This window comes from Cervus elaphus, chromosome 7 (assembly GCF_910594005.1).
Source record: "Cervus elaphus chromosome 7, mCerEla1.1, whole genome shotgun sequence".
Taxonomy (NCBI): Eukaryota; Metazoa; Chordata; class Mammalia; order Artiodactyla; family Cervidae; genus Cervus; species Cervus elaphus.
In genome coordinates this window covers 34,563,741-34,574,308 of record NC_057821.1, presented here as the reverse complement: position 1 = coordinate 34,574,308, position 10,568 = coordinate 34,563,741, and the positions used below count along the sequence as shown (strand labels likewise).

The following is a 10,568-nucleotide window of genomic DNA, read 5'->3' as shown; positions in this document are numbered from 1 at the left end:
ATGGATCATATATCATACAATATTGGAGGATAATTCAATACAATGCAATACAATCTGCTTTTCATTTCACGTGGAGGGTGATGTAAGCCATAATTTACCCAGGTAGTACTCATGTGGGAAATAATGACAAATTTAGAGCAACGCATGAAAAAAAAAAAAAAACCACATAGGAAAAACATGAAAGATTTGATGTCCTTTGGCTCCCAACTTTTTCCCCCTACTTTTCTTAACCTTCTTCTTCAGTGGAAAATCTTTGTGTTAATATGGATTCGTGATGAAATATAAATATTTCTTTAAAAATATAATAGGACATAACACAACGACTGCATAGTATTACCCAATAATTGTTGATTGATATAAAATGAGATAAATCATTTACATGATAGATTACTGTGGGTATCTAGGTCTCCAGGAGAATTTCAATTTAAATAATTGTCTATTAAAATCACTTTCTGTGTTAAGATGTGCAATGACTCTTCTCATACAACAATTATTTCTTTATCAAAAAATTCATTTATGTCATATACAAATGGAGTTGAGGTGGCATAGGGCCAGCATGTCTGGATTTTGAAAAGAGCTAAGTGTCTGATACTCTGCTTTGATTTTTCTTTTCAGCACTTAATGAACTATCATGAGACAGTAGGAAGACAGAAGGAATTGCTAGTGAACAATAGAATAATTCTTTGTGTTCTGACAAAATAGTGGAACCCTATGGCTTTTTCTTATTGTCTACCTAGGCTTTGTAGAGTGTTTTCACTCAAGTTCTCCATCTTGTACCTACTGATAGATGAAAATATGTCTAGTAAAGAGAGGGTCAGAGGGAGTTTGTGGTGTGGCTCTGAGTTTTAGCCCCATCTCTGCCCTTACTTCCTTTTTTAAAATATAATAAGATATCCTCTGCTTTTGACTTCAGTCCTAAAATCTAAAGACACTGTATAAACAATGGAGCCATTTTTCTTTCTTTTTTTTTTTTTTCCTATGTAGACTAAAGTTTACATCACCATTACATGCATCTTCCTGAAAACCAAGAAAAAAAATCAGTTTCAACCAACAGTCAAGAGACAGGTCTACCTTTTCATATCTGATGACAGTGGAATCATTTTAACACTTTAACTCTGTGTTCCAGTTTTACGACTCATTTGTACTTATATGCTCTGTTAAGTCACTTCAGTTGGGTCTAACTCTGTGACGCTATGGACCGTAGCCCACCAGGCTCCTCTGACATGGGATTCTCCAGGCAAGAACACTGGCGTGAGTTGCCATGCCCTTCTTCAGGGAATCTATTCAGGAATTGAACCCCTTTCTCTTATATCTTTTGCATTGGCAGGCGGGTTCTTTACAACTAGCACCACCTGGGAAGCCATATAGATATGGTGATAATAGTTGCAAAACATACACTTTCCTTTCAATGATCAATGGTAACATGAGAAAAAAACAAAAATAAGGTTGATATAAATTTTCTCGATCATTTTAATTTGGTGTTAAAATGTTTGCTTTTGCAAATTTGTATTTTTTTTTTATTCTGGAGGAAGACATTATTTTAATTAATTTGAGTTCCTAGATAACTTTCACAGATAGCACAGAAGGTAACATAAATTCCTGCATAAATTTCTCAAGTAAGAAAATGAATTTAAGATTAACAAGGGGGAAGGGTAGTGGGGAGGGATAGATTGAGAGTTTAGGACTGACATATACACATTACTCTCTTTAAAATAGATACTACGATATAGCATAGGGAACTCTGCTCAACGTTCTGTTATTACCTAAATGGGAAATGATTTTGAAAAAGAATAGATACATGTATGTGACTGAATCATTTGGCTGTACAATTGAAGCTAACTCAACATTTTTAATCAACTATACTCTGATATAAAATAAAAATCCTTTAAAATATATTTTTAAGCACACAGACCATCTTCTCAGTGTTCTTTTCAAATTTTTAAATCTAATTCCTCTTATTTTTCCTTAGGGATTGTTTTTTAAAGAGGTAAAGAAAAAAATAAAAACAGTTGTCAAGATGGTTATTTTGAATATTGTATTTTAATTTTATTATAATCATTTCCCCCCTTTAGTCAAGTAAACTTAACTTCTTTTACTTTCTTTTTTGCCCACTTTGCCAATTATGTAATCATTTTAGATGTTCTAGTTGAGTGTCTTTGTACATATTCAAAACCATTTACTTCATCTTATTCACTTTAAAAAAAATTTTGAATGCAATTAAAAAGCTGTATTGTATACGTTATACCAAAATTAAAGGTTCTAGAAAAGTTATTATGTAGCAAACATTCATGGAGAAGGTCTAGGTTAAATAGACTAACACTTCAACAGGAGGGCTTAATTTAGATTTACTTATTTATGTACTGATAAACAGCCTGATTTATATCACGAATGAATTATCAGAGCTTAAAAAAATAAACATTAAAAAAAGAGAAAAACAAATAGTTGAGAGAGAGAAAGACAGAGTAAAGCAAATATAAGGGCCACACTTAAATAAACTCCTAGACATATAGAACCAAAGAGCCTCTGGGTGAAAGTGAAAGAGGAGAGTGAAAAAGTTGGCTTAAAACTTGTCAATGTATGACAAAACCCACTGCAATGCTGTGAAGTAATTAGCCTCCAACTAACAAAAATAAATGAAAAAAAAGAAAAAGAAAAAAAAAAAAACTCAACATTCAGAAAACTAAGATCCCGGCATCCAGTCCCATCACTTCATGGCAAATAGATGGGGAAACAATGACAAGAGACAGGCTTTATTTTGGGGGGGCTCCAAAATCATTGCAGATGGTGACTGCAGCCATGAAATTAAAAGACGCTTACTCCTTGGAAGGAAAGTTATGACCAACCTAGACAGCATATTAAAAAGCAGAGACATTACTTTGCCAACAAAGGTCCGTCTGGTCAAGGCTATGGTTTTTCTGGTGGTCATGTATGGATGTGAGAGTTGGACTCTAAAGAAAGCTGAGCACTGAAGAATTGATGCTTTTGAAGTGTGGTGTTGGAGAAGACCCTTGAGAGTCCCTTGGACTGCAAGGAGATCCAATCAGTCCTCAGTATTCATTGGAAGGACTGAGCTAAAGCTGAAACTCCAATACTTTGGCCACCTGATGCGAAGAACTGACTCATTAGAAAAGACCCTGATGCTGGGAAAGATTGAAGGCTGAAGGAGAAGGGTACGACAAAGATGAGATGTTTGGGTGGCATCACCAACTCGATGGACATGAGTTTGAATAGGCTCTGAGAGTTGGTGATGGACAGGGAAACCTGGTGTGCTGCAGTCCATGGGGCCACAAAGAGTTGGACACGACTGAGAGACTGAACTGAACTGAACTGGAGACAGATAGAAGTGTAAATATATGTATTAGATATAATGTAGTTTAAAAAGTAGGCCACAAATTTTGCCTCAAAGCATTTAGCAGGTTAAGTAAAAAGGGAACTAGTATCAAGTATAAGAATCACAGTGTTTCTAAGATTTCAGAATAAAAATGAAATAAAAAACAGTAATTGAGGAAAAAATAATCCAAAAGTAGAAATCTGAGGTTGTTCTCTCATCGCTTCTCATAAAGTATTGAATAATGTAATAGAAATATGCCTATTGTAAGTATAGTGGTAATTTTATTGGACTGTTTCTGATGGTGCTTCTTAGTACAGACAACTGGTATAAAGTTATGGACAATTAAGTGCAAATCAATAAAAATATAAAATATTGTGGTTGAATGCCCAGCTCTTTGGTTTGATACAAATGTATTAGTCGCTCAGTCGTGTCCAGCTCTTTGCGATCCCATGGACTATGGCCCATGAGGTTCCTCTGTCCATGAAATTTTCCAGGCAAGAATACTGGAGTGGGTTGCTATTTCCTTCTGCAGGGGATCTGACCCAAACCAGAAATCGAACCTGGGTCTCCTGCATTGGAGGCAGACTCTTTACCATCTGAACCACTAGGGACATAAAGACAGAGTCAAAATATATAAAAGAATAAATGTTTAGCATGTTCATCAAACCTATTTCTGTTGTTTAGTTCATCAGTCTCTTTTGCAACCCCATGAACTGTAGCCCACCAGGCTCCACTGTACATGTGATTTCCCAGGCAAGAATACTGGAGTGGGTTGCCATTTCCTTTCTCCAGGGGATCTTTGTGACCCAGGAATTGAACCCTCATCTCCTGCATTGAAGATGATTCTTTATCACAGAACCACCAGGGACTCTCTCAGTCTATATCTAGAAACAATTCACTATCACTCATGTTTTGATAACTATTAAATAACAAGGACTTAAACATTTTCACCTGCCTGAAAAAACCTGTAGTGAAGCTATTGGGCACTACAGATTAAATGCTGAATCATATTCCTCAAAACTCAATTAACAAAGATAGTGTCTTCGCCTGCCTCTCTTATCAAATCTACAATCAGATCTAATCATAAGAAAAGGTGAAAATCTTAAGAAAAGCTGAAAGTGAAAGTTGCTAATGTGTCCTACTCTCTGCAACCCCATGGACTGAATTCTCCAGGCAAAAATACTGGAGTGGGTAGCCATTCCCTTCTCCAGAGGATCTTCCCAACTCAGGGATCGAAACCAGGTCTCCAGCATTGCAGGTGTATACTTTACCAGCTGAGCCATCAGGGAAGCCTTAAGAAAAGGTACGGAGAAGAAATAAATCATCAGCCCAAAGGAATAACCAAAATCCCCCTTTTCAATGCAGGGACTATCAAACTTAAAAACATGTAGCTCCACTGTACTTGTTTGGAAATTCTCTCTGGGGTTATCCACAGATTTCTTTAGAGAGATAAACTCAAATTCCAGTAGAATCAGTACCACTGATGTTAACAAGAGGTAGACACAGATGCTGATATTCACAGCAAGATATGTTTCAATAGAAATAGCTGTTTTTTAGTATATATGAGCTCCGAGCACCAAGCACAATTAATAACTACGAAAGTGATTTGAAACACACACAATGGCCTATAAATATAGTTTTGATTTGTTTGGCCCTTCTCAAAATTAACAATGAAATGCTACTACTCATTTGCCAAACGCTTCAACTATTTGGTCAGATTCATTTTGAGAGAATCTGGAAGATGTTCCATTACTTTAAATGTTGCCTTTTTAGAAGAAAGAGTAAGCTTGCTCCCCACCCCCATGCCCCAAGAGAGAGAGAGAGAGTGCAGAATAGAATTCTGCTGGAAAAAATTTCCAGGTCTGTATTCTCAAAGAGATGTAATGTCTTATTTGTCCTATCAGCTCCATTCCAGGGCCACACAGCAGTTTTGTTCTATTGCTTATTTTATTCCCCCCTTCTGTAACCTCTCATTCTCACAGCACTGAAAGAGTTTAAACAAAAATGACTTTGTTTGGTTCTGCAGAATTAACACGACACTCAGGCTTATTTCTAATTGACTGCAGATGTTCTTTAAGCAGAGAAAAGCCTCAGCCTTGCATGTATAATTCTTCCACAGCCCTAATGGAGAGAAGTGAGTCCAAAATTAGCAACTTTTTAAAGTCAAATCTGGCTATCCGTTGCATAGACTTTGTTTTTTGGTGTTGCTTTGTTTTGTTTTCAATTTTCCAAGGACATCCAGACAGAAGATCTTTCAAGATCTTTATAGGAAGGGCCATTATGTTTCTAAGAAACTTACAGAAGAAAGAAATCCAAACCAATCATTGTGGCATTGCATTTATGTCTCCCCTCTTCTCTGAGGTTGTCTTAATAATAAGACACTGTCCTTGAAAGTTGTTGCTGCTAAGAAACAGGGCTTTTTAAAAACTCACCAAAAAATGTTGATCTCTACGCAGCAGAGTGGCAAGTTTTGAAGGGAATGAGGTCAACCCAAGGGTTCTGTTTTGACTGTCTTGAGTCTGAATTGCTGACGTGGACAAACTTGTGAAAACCAGCTGAAGAAAGGAATGCTCTGTGTTCTTTCAACTCCTGGCTTCAACAATTTGCCTCACAATATGTTACAATCTCATTGTTTCTTCCAGATCCAAGGCCATGTGTTTATGTGTCCAAACAACAGGTTTTGAGACTGCTTATGTTGCCTTTTAAAAATATCACTTTAAATATTGAGAACCTCAGAACTAAACTGTTAGTGTACCATGTCTCTGCTCCAGAGACATGACCATGGGACCCACTAGGGAAAAAATGCAAGGCCCAAAGAAATTCATGTTTTAGGTAGAGAAGGTGTATGTACTATTTTCTTTTTGGTAAAAATTTCAAGACAGTTAAGCAAACTTTCAGAATCTGTGATTACATCTAATGTGAAAATACATAATCCCTCAAAATTACATGTTTGTTTAACTGAGAACAAAATGTTTGAATGTAGTTGTTAAGTCACTAAGTTGTGTCTGACTCTTTGAGACTCCATGACTGCAGCATACCAGGCTTCTCTGTCCATCACCATCTTCCAGAATTTGCTCAAATTCATGTCCATTTAGTCACTGGTCCCCTCCGAGGATCTCATCTTGTTTCCCCCTTCTCCTCCTTCTCTTAATCTTTCCTAGCATCAGGGTTTGATGATAGAGTTCAGTTCAGTTCAGTGGCTCAGTCGTGTCCAACTCATTGCGACCCCATGGACTGCAGCACGCCAGGCTTTCCTGTCCATCACCAACTCCTGGAGTTTGCTCAAACTCATGTCCATTGAATCAGTGATGCCATCCAACCATCTCATTCTCTCTTGTCCCCTTCCCCTCCAGCCTTCAATCTTTCCCAGAATCAGGGTCTTTTCCAATGAGTCAGTTCTTTGTATCAGGTGACCAAAGTACTGGAGCTTCAGCTTTAGCATCTATCTTTCCAATGAACATTCAGGGCTGATTTCCTTTAAGATTGACTGGTTGGATCTCCTTACTGTCTAAGGGACACTCAAGAGTCTTCTCCAACAGACAGTTAAAAGGCATCAATTCGTTGCTAAGCCTTCTTTATGGTTCAACTCTCACGTCCATACATGACTACTGGAAAAACCATAGCCTTGACTAGATGGACCTTGTTGGCAAAGTAATGTCTCTGCTTTTTAATATGCTATCTAGGTTGGTCATAACTTTCCTTCCAAGGAGTAAGTGTCTTTTAATTTCATGGCTGCAGTCACCATCTGCAGTGATTTTGGAGCCCCCAAAAATAAAGTCTGCCACTGTTTCCACTATTTCTCCTTCTTTTTGCAGTGAAGTGATGGGACCGGATGCCATGACCTCAGTTTTCTGAATGTTGAGTTTTAAGCCAACCTTTTCACCCTCCTCTTTCACTTTCTTTTTTTTTTTTTTTTTTCACCCTCCTCTTTCACTTTCATCAAGAGGCTCTTTAGTTCTTCTTTGCTTTCTGCCATAAGGGTGGTGTCATCTGCATATCTGAGGTTATTGATATTTCTCCCGGCAATCTTGATTCCAGCTTGTGCTTCATAGAGCCTGGCATTTCACATAACGTAGTCTGCATATAAGTTAAATAAAGCAGGGTGACAATATGCAGCCTTGATGTATTCCTTTCCCGATTTGGAATCAGTCTGTTGTTCCATGTCCAGTTCTAACTGTTGCATCTTAATCTGCATAGAAATTTTTCAGGAGGCAGGTCAGGTGGCCTGGTATTCCCATCTCTTGTAAAATTTTCCACAGTTTGTTGTGATCGACACAGTCAAAAGCTTTGGTGTAATCAATAAAGCAAAAATAGATGTTTTTCTAGAACTCTCTTGCTTTTTCAATGATCCAACGGATGTTGGCAATTTGATCTCTGGTTCCTTTGTCTTTTCTAAATCCAGCTTGAACATCCGGAAGTTCATGGTTCACGTGCTGTTGAAGACAGGCTTGGAGAATAGAGAGAGGGGATAATAATGTTAATGAACATAGAAGTCAACCCTGGGTTTATTTTTTTTTAATATTTATTTATTTATTTGGCTGCACCAGGTCTTAGCTATGGCATATGAGATTTAGTTGCATGACCGGGAATTAAACCCAGATCTCAAGCACTGGAAGCATGGAGTATCAGTCACTGGACCACCAGGGCAGTCCCCAGTCCCTGCTTTAGTCTTAGGATTACAGTCAGATAGATATTCCTGTAAAGAAGGGGATTCCTGAATTCACCAGCATCTTCAGCTCCTCACCCAACCTGCTGACAAGAGAATATCTACCCTGGAGTCTCTCTGCTGCCCCTCAGTCACTGGATTTTTATTGATTTCAACACTGTGCTTGCATTTTGCAAAAGTTCACCTGCAAGTATAACATGAACATTAGGTTTTAGTGCCCTAGAAAACATGGTTTTCCCATGGATTTTGCCTCCATGGAATTATTTTCAAGGGTTGAGTTATACAGTCCTTCAGATCTTAATTTAAGTAGAGGAAGCATCCTCTGGCGTATGGTTTAAAATAAGACTTCTCAGCAGGGGCTGGGAGGTGTAGGTGACCAGCATAGCCAGTGTTTAGGCCGAGGTACCGTGGTGCTACAGGCAGCAGTGCTGGTGGGGCTTCAGGAGACAGCACTAAAGGGGAAGGTAACCAGGATTGGAACAAGGAGAGGAAAGACGCATTGAGCAAGGTGGTATTCGGAGATTACCACCCACTTTGACCAAGGAGCAGCTTCAGGAACATCTTCAGCCTATGCCTGAGCAAGATTATTTTGAGTTTTTTTCTAAAGATACTAGTAGGTATCCGCATATGTATGCAAGAGCATACATCAGTTTTTAAAGCCAAGAGGACATTATTTTGTTCAGGGATCATTTTGATGGTTGTGATGGTTATTCCTTGACAATAAAGGTCGGGAATATCCTGCCATTGTAGAATTTGCACCTTTTCAAAAAGCTGCAAAAAAGAAGACCAATAAAAAAGATACTGATCCAGAATATAGAAAATTTTTGGAGAGATATGCCACAGATAATGAGAAAATGACATCTACTCCAGAGACACAGCTAGAGAAAATAGAAGCGAAAAATAGAGAACTAATAGCTAAAAAGGCAACTCCACTTTTGAGCTTCCTGAAAGACAAGCAAAAGATAAGAGAAGAACTGAGGTGGCGAGAAATAGAAAGAAAAAGACAAAGAGAAGGAGAGAGGAGGAAGTGGAAAGAAGAAGAGAAACAAAATCAGAAAGATATAGAAAAGCTAAAGAAGATAGACTGAGTTCCAGTAAGGGGCAAATTAAAGGATGAACCAAAGATCAAGCTGCTCAAGAAGCCAGATAAAGGACATGAAAAAGAATTGGACAAAAAAGCTCAAGAAATTGGCCAAAGAGAATCTGAGTGATGAAAGAGCCAGTGGGCAAAATTGTACACTGTCCAGGAGGTCTGAGGGTGAATTTAAAGATGAAAAGCCTAAGAGATCTGAAGATGAGAGTGGCAGAGAATACAGGGAGAGAGAGCGGGATTACAAATGAGACCAAGAGCTGATCCTGCGGGAGAGAGAGAGGCTGAAGCGGCAGGAAGAAGAGATCTGCATGCAGAAGGAGCGCTATGAGAAGGAGAAGGCATGCAAGAGAAAGGAAGAAGAAATGAAGAAGGAGAAAGAAGCACTTTAGGATAAAAGAAAGAAGCCTGAAGGCACAGAGCCAGTAGGCAACTCAGAAAAAAACTGAAAAGAAAGAAGTTGTTAAGAGAGATCGCGTAAGAAACAAGGATCGCCCAGTGATGCAGCTTTACCAGCCAGGAGCTCAAAGCTGACATCGACTCTGTCCCCCTGAGACCAGCACCAGGACTGGAGATTCAGCAATATAAATAAAGCAGGAAAGTGGTATTAGCCACAGAAAAGAAGGAAGCGAGGAGTGATAAGTCCAAATGGCCTTAGGTGTCCTGACTGCCTAGGCAGCCAAAGAGCACGGAATTGAGCAATCCTGAAGTGCCTTCTGGGCAAAGGAATAAAGAGAGAGAGAGAAAGGGGGTTGCTGTGCTGGTGGGGTACACTGCAGAGGAGTATGTTTTGCGTCAAAGCAGGAACCTGATTGCAGGTTCAGATAAGAAGCACAATGTTCATTTTTTTATGCAGTTTCTACAAAATAACTTTAAAATGTCAGACAAAGCTGATGGGGAGAAGACATGCATTGCAGTTTGCAGGCAAGAAATGTCACCAGAGGACTTATTTAAGTATGACACGAGAAGAAGATATGAGAACTGGCTTTAAAATCAAAAGGTTTTGTTAATCCTGGATTGAATTTTCTTAAATTTCAGTGGAGCAGAGTCACTGTGAAGTCTTCTTCAGATCTAGTTATAATCTTTGTTGGTGATAACTGTTGACTTTGTGTAGTGTAGAAGCAAGAAGCATGTAATTGTAATACAAGTACAGTGAAGGATATAACACATTTTCATTTATGCAGAAATAGTCATGTCATGTCGATATCTTATGTCCTAAAGTTTTAGGATTAGTTTAGGAATTGCTACCCACTCCAGTATTCTGGCCTGGAGAATTCCATGGGCTGTGTAGTCCATGCGGCGGCAAAGATTCGCACACAACTGAGTGACTTTCACTTCCACTTTAGTTCTTTCTTTGATTACGTGAGATTAGTGTAAAAAATTTTTTTTTAAAAAATGTATCCCTTTGCCTTTAGCAATTTTTATATTCATAAAGTTTAACCCATAGTTGGTGCTTGACAATCCAGTCTTTGTTTGACCTT

General features: G+C 38.4%; 1 pseudogene; it reads left to right on the top strand.

Moving 5' to 3' along the window:
* Positions 1-3,585: 3,585 nt before the first annotated feature.
* LOC122696828 lies at positions 3,586-9,726 on the top strand (annotated as a pseudogene).
* The last annotated feature ends 842 nt before the right edge of the window (positions 9,727-10,568 follow it).